Source organism: Macrotis lagotis, chromosome 1 (genome assembly GCF_037893015.1).
Source record: "Macrotis lagotis isolate mMagLag1 chromosome 1, bilby.v1.9.chrom.fasta, whole genome shotgun sequence".
Classification (NCBI taxonomy): Eukaryota; Metazoa; Chordata; class Mammalia; order Peramelemorphia; family Peramelidae; genus Macrotis; species Macrotis lagotis.
In genome coordinates, this window is record NC_133658.1 from 269,864,027 (window position 1) to 269,870,651 (window position 6,625).

At 35.7% G+C, this 6,625-nt stretch overlaps 1 long non-coding RNA gene across 1 annotated transcript; it reads right to left on the reverse strand.

Annotated features, from left to right (window-relative positions):
- Positions 1-386: 386 nt before the first annotated feature.
- On the reverse strand, positions 387-6,008 carry LOC141504969 (uncharacterized). The gene is made up of 4 exons (XR_012473518.1): positions 5,875-6,008; positions 5,175-5,223; positions 1,342-1,412; positions 387-1,021 (listed from the first exon to the last, which is right to left on the reverse strand). It is a non-coding gene; the product is annotated as an uncharacterized LOC141504969 (long non-coding RNA).
- Between the last annotated feature and the right edge of the window lie 617 nt (positions 6,009-6,625).

A 6,625-nucleotide genomic window follows, 5' to 3' on the forward strand; every position in this document is an offset into this window, starting at 1 on the left:
ACTCATTCCACTGAGAGAATGGATTTGAGGCCTGTCAGCCTCAAGCTGGTTTAGCTCATCTGTAGGGATAACTGTGATTATGGGCTCACTATGGCTTCTTAGGAGCCACAGGTGTGTCAGTTGGGCAAGTCAGGAATAGTCAATTTTTTTGGATACTTCTCTGCCAACAATACTGTTACTAATTGAAAGTACTAACATACTTTACAAAGAGAACCAATTACAAACCTCTCTTTTCACAAAAATTGAGATAACATTTGACCTAACAACATATCTCCCATTTTCAGTCTTTCAAATATTATTGGCAATAATTTGGTAATCACATCAGTCATAGTTTTTAGTAGATAAGGAATCTACATCAGTTGATATGAACTCAAAGTCAATTGGGTGCTTTTCACGTCTTGTATATCAACTTACAGCTTGGACAGATATTGAAGATGCCAAGGTCATTCATTCACTGAAACCTGCCAAATCATCTTGAATTTTTTTCAGTTGGACTTCAATAATTCTGGGAGAGAGTGAGGCTGATGATTTTGTCCCATGCTACCTCACATGAAGTTAATTCACACACGAGTCAAGATGTCACCCCATGATAATGGTCTTTTTTGAAAATGATGAACAAAACATATCAACTTATAGCCATTTTTTCTGAATGTATTATTTTTTCAATTGCATATAAAAACAATTTTTAACTTTTAAGTTTTGAGTTCCAAATTATCCCCCCCCCCCAGCCAGGAAGCAATTCGATTTGAGTTTTATATATATATATATATACGCACACACACATATATATGCAATCAAGCAAAACATTTATCCATATTAGTCATGTTGTAAAAGAAAATACATACAAAAAAGAAAAAATGAAGGGGAAAATAATATGCTTCAATCTGCAGTCAGATGCCATCAATTCTTTTTCTGGAGGTGAATAGCATTTTTCATTATGAGTCCTTTTACTCTTAAATTATGGTATTCCTGAGAATAATATTAGCCATTTTTTGTTCCTTTCTAGTTCAATGTCTTTTTCCTTAACAGAGAAAACAGAAATAAAATGAAAATTGAGGAATTCTCTCTGCTGCAGGTATCATCAAACATTCACTGAAAGCAGTAGTCTTTTCTTCTCTTTGATACATTTTTATATTAATATAACTTTTTTTAAAATCATTTTTGTTGTCCTTACCTTTCTTAGATAACTTTAACCCATCCTGAGTTGACACCACTTATGACACCATTCTTACAGTACCCTGTCAATCAGTGAATCTGTAGGCATGTATTAAGTGTTTACTTTGTGCCAGGCACTGTGCTGAATAATGGGGATATAAAGCATAAAGCAAAAATATTCCCTACCGTGAAACATGATGATAATCATGATGATGGTTGTGGTGTCAGTGCTGTTGTTGCTGATGAGGAGGAGGATTCTAATAGGGGAACAAAATTACAAATCAGTAAATCCCAAATGAATTCAGAATTAAAACAACCTTAGAGGAGATAGCAGTAGCAACTAAGAAGACAAGAGATGTCTTCAGCAAAAGGTGGCACTTATGAGGTCTTAAAGGAAGTCAGGGATTTGTAGTAAACTTCTGTAAATGTCTTTTAAAAATAAAAGTTGTCACGTGCAAAAATATTCATAGCAGCCCTGTTTGTGGTGGCAAAGAATTGGAAATCAAGTAAATGTCCTTCAATTGGGGAATGGTTTAGCAAACTGTGGTATATGTATGTCATGGAACTCTACTGTTCTATTAGAAACCAAGAGGGATGGGAATTAAGGGAAGCCTGGAGGGATTTGCATGAACTGATGCTAAGTGAGATGAGCAGAACCAGAAAAACACTATACACCCTACCAGCAACATGGGGGGTTGATGTTCGACCTTGATGAAGTCGACTTGTTTGTTCCATCAGTGCAACAACCAGGGACGATTTTGGGCTGTCTGTGATGGAGAACACCATCTGTATCCAAATAAAGATCTATGGAGTTTGAACAAATTTTAAGGACTATTCCTTTTAATTTAGGGAAAAAACTAGATATCTTATTGTCTGATCTTGTTATCTCTTATACTTTTTGTTTCTTCCTTAAGGATGTGATTTCTCTCTCATCACACTCAATTTGGATCAATGTACAACATGGAAACAAAATAAAGACTGACAGATTGCTTTCCGTGGGGGGGGGGAGTAAGATTGGGAGAAAAATTGTAAAACTCAAAATCTTTTTAAAAAATTTTTTAAATAAAAATAAAAGTTGGTTAATTCCTGAAGAATCTATATTGGTTTCTTCAGAAAAATCCCTTTTTACTCCTCTTTCAAATTGTTTATCTTTGTGCCTTTAGAATTTCATTCTTAGGCTCTTCCCTTAGCATCTGAACTAACTTCCCTTATGGAATTCTAAACCAAGAGATCTTACCTATCCTTCCTCTGACTGCTTTAAAAAGCTCTTCTTCTGAATTCTAAGGTACAGGACAAAACTATATAGAGGCTATCACAAACTCTTTGAAGGGGATGATCTCTTCGCTACAAGGTTCCCAATATTTCTACTCTACCCAAAAGTCCCTTCCTCTTAATAAGAATCAAATCTAAATAGGACATCTCTTGTTGGTTACAAAACCTCAGTGGTTCTCAAACATTTTGGTTTTAGGATCACTTTATACTATTAAAAATTATTTTGGGGAGGCAGCTAGGTGGCGCAGTGGATAAAGCACTGGCCCTGGAGTCAGGAGTACTTGGGTTCAAATCCTGTCTCAGACACTTAATAATTACCTAGCTGTGTGGCCTTGGGCAAGCCACTTAACCCCATTTGCCTAGCAAAAAAAACTAAAAAAAAAATTTTTTTTGATGCCCAAAGGAGCTTTTATATGAGTTATAGTATTGATATGCAAATCCTTCCAGGCTTCTCTGAAATCCCATCCCTCTTGGTTTCTAATAGAATAATAATGTTCTGGGAGTGATGATCAACCTTGAAGGACTCATTCATTCCATCATTGCAACAATCGGGAGCAATTTTGGGCTGTCTGCAAAGGAGAGTGCCATCTGTATCCAGATAAGGAGCTGTGGAGTTTGAACAAAGTGCAAGGACTATTCCCTTTAATTTAGAAAAAAAACAGATATCTTATTGTCTGATCTTGTTACTTCTTAGACTTCTTGTCTCTTCTCTAAGGCTATGATTTCTCTCTCATCACACCCTGTTTGGATCAAGGTACAACATGGAAACAAAGTAAAGATTGACAAATTGCTTTCTGTGGGGGGAGAGTAAGATTTGGGGGAAAATTGTAAAACTCAAATATCTTTAATAAAAATTAATTAAAAAAGAACAATAATGTTCCATGACATACATATACCACAGTTTGCTAAACCATTCCCCAATTGAAGGACATTTGCTTGATTTCCAATTCTTTGCCACCACAAACAGGCTGCTATGAATATTTTTGTACAAGTGATGTTTTTACCCTTTTTCATAATCTCTTCAGGGTATAGACCCAGTAGTGGTATTGCTGCTTCAAAGGGTATAGACATTTTTGTTGCCCTTTGGGCAAAATTCCAAATTGCTCTACAGAAAGGTTGGATGAGTTCACAGCTCCACCAACAATGTATTAGTGTCCCAGATTTCCCACATCCCTTCCAACATTGATCATTGTCCTTTCTAGTCATATTGGCCAGTCTGAGAGGTGTGAGGTGGTATCTCAGAGATGCTTTAATTTGCAATTCTCTAATAAGTAATGATTTGGAGCAATTTTTCATATGACTATGGATTGCTTTGATCTCCTCGGCTGTAAATTGCCTTTGCATATCCATTGACCATTTGTCAATTGGGGAATGGCTTTTTTTTTTTTAAATTTGACTCATTTCTCTGTATATTTTAGAAATGAGTCCTTTGTCAGACATTAATCTCTATTTGCTTCAATTTCATAAACTATAAAATAAAGATAACATTTACTTCCTAGAATTGTTGTGAGGATCAAATTATAAGCATTCATAAAAAGCTGCTTAGCACAGTATGTGGCTCATAGTAGGTGATACATAAATGCTTAATAAATGTCCAGATAATTGAAGTTTGTGATTACTTATACTACTGTGCCAAGTTTATTTTCTAAACTCATATCTATTTCCTTTTTCTATCTAGATGGTCTAGAGGAAAAAGCAAGCTCTGGGAAGTTAATTTTTAAAATACTTATGTAAAACAAGTGCAGTAAACAGATTTACATGGCTGAGAAGCAGTGTGATGTGATGTTTGGAGAGCTGGTCAGACAATAAGGGTTCAAGTCCTCTCTCTGCCCCATACTGGGTATAGGATCCTGGACAATTATTTAACCTCTCAGTAGTACTCTAAATCTCTGAGCTCTCCAGAAGGTACTGATACATTTGGTAAGAGAGAACTCCATCAACAAAATTACAGGTCTACTTTTGGTAGTGGCAAAGAATTGGAAATTGAGGGGATGCCCATCAGTTGGGGAAAGGCTAAACAAGTTATGGTACATGAATACTATGGAATATTATTGTTCTATAAGATACAATAAATGGTAAGACTCTAGAGAAGCATGGAATGACTTGGAGGATCTGATGCTGGGTGAAGGGAGTAGAGCCAAGAGAAAAATTTATACATCAACATTATGAGATGTACAACCTTGATGGGAGCAACCCCTCTCAGCAGTCCAGAGAGCTAGGACAAGTGTATTTGACAGATTATGAACTGTATTATCCTCAGTCGAAGAAAAACAAAACAAAACAAAATACACAGGGAAAAAAAACAACCCTAGTGAATCTGATGAACACTTTATAAAAATTATCTCTTCTGTATCTCCTTTAATTCTAGTTCTTTATTCCCAAAACTACTAATTTGTAAATATGTTTAACAAAATATCTATGTAAAATGCTAAACTGACCATTTCCAATGGGGGTGGGGGTGGGAAGGGAGGGTGGAGGGAAACTTTGTGACTTGGAAATATCCATGTACAAATGGATGAAAATAAATTTTAAAAAGGAAGGAAAAAATAAACTTCAAAAAAAATTACAGGTCTAATCACTATCCATTTAATCAAAATTCCAATATCTTTGCATGGGGGCAGGAGAGAACTGAGAGGGGAGATAGAGAAGGGAAGGGAGAGGGAGTTTGTACTAGAGACAAGAGCTTCTAGCTATGAAGTTGATAGTAATCATCTCTCTTTCAGTGGATCTGGATCATGAATCCTTACCATTGCCTGGATCCTTCACAACACTTCCCATACTGATTGATACCTGTTGCTTCAAGAAAGACACATAAGAAAATCAAAATAAATTATTTTGTCCTTGAGTTAGTTAAAAGTAATAGTTCATTTCCATCAAGGCAGAAAAAACTAATTGAAGCACTAATGAAGGCTATTTCTCACATATATGCTATCTTCCAACATTCATTCTTTCCTTTACCTCTATACTTTTGCCCCTCTTCTCCCTAGCTTAAACTATCTCAGTTTTCTCCCAGTCTTCTATCTTCTAGTCTAGTTGGAATCATCCCTTTCCTTCGTCAGGCATTCATTTCTTTTGACTCTTCCCTTACCCCTGCTTTTAGCCCTGCTCTTTCTAAAGGTTGGTGAAGTGGGTGGACTAATGTTATATATACATACATATATATATGTATATATATATATATATGCATTCATTAGCTACACTTCTTTCCTCTAAGCCTTAGAGTCTAAAGTTTGGAAAACCTTGCAAAATCTCCTATACTAGTGTTAAATATTCATCAATTTGCTTGTGATAATACTCTTCCCATGTATGGAAGGGATTCAAATTTGCCAATGATATCCTCTTTCCAAATTACTGAAAGCTCTGGAAAAGTATCAATTGGTTGTGCCAGGAGAAATATTTAAAGTATGCTTTGTTTTCAACAAAAATTTTCACTTAACTTTTACTTACGGAAAATTTGTCAGTCATCATTCAGTTTGCCAGAATTTTGTACTGGGCAAATAGCACCAACACCAATAGAAGTTGAAGTCTTCTCCCTCAGTCTGTGATGGAGAAGACTTAATCATTCTGAGGATTTGCATGCTATGGAGAAAAAACACTGAGTAAAGTATTTTCAGTATATCTGATTTCATTTTCATTATTCAAAAGTAATATCTTATTTCTAAGTTTGAGTGAAATTAGTAGATTAGTGGCAAAATAAATTAATAGGAAAATAGTAAAGTTGAGGCTACTGAGATGCAGTTTACTTTCCTCTAATTCTCAGGTATGTTCTATATAATTAGAGTGCTGAAACCAAAGAAGCGAGAAGGAGACCAAACTATGAATTTTGGGGAGTAAATTTTATTATTACCAATGACTATGTGGGGATACCAGCACTGAGTGTCCAGAGAACAAGGTTTTTATTAGTATTTGGGGGCGGGTATATTGTGAGCAAGCAGGATACAGAAGCAGAGATAGTGGTTAGATATATTTCCTTGTCAGACTATTACAAACATATACAAACATATAGCCTAATATAGATCTTGCTTTATGTCTTAACATGTTTCTCAAGACAAAGGGAGTCACATATTTGCGGGCTTCCCACAGGTTCAAGGTGAGTGGAATTTACTATCTTGTGGTTCCAGCTGCATTTGGGTGAAAAGGAGGCAGTCTTGGGAGAAAGCAGGAATTTTACAGATACAGCAAAATGATTAGGTTAACA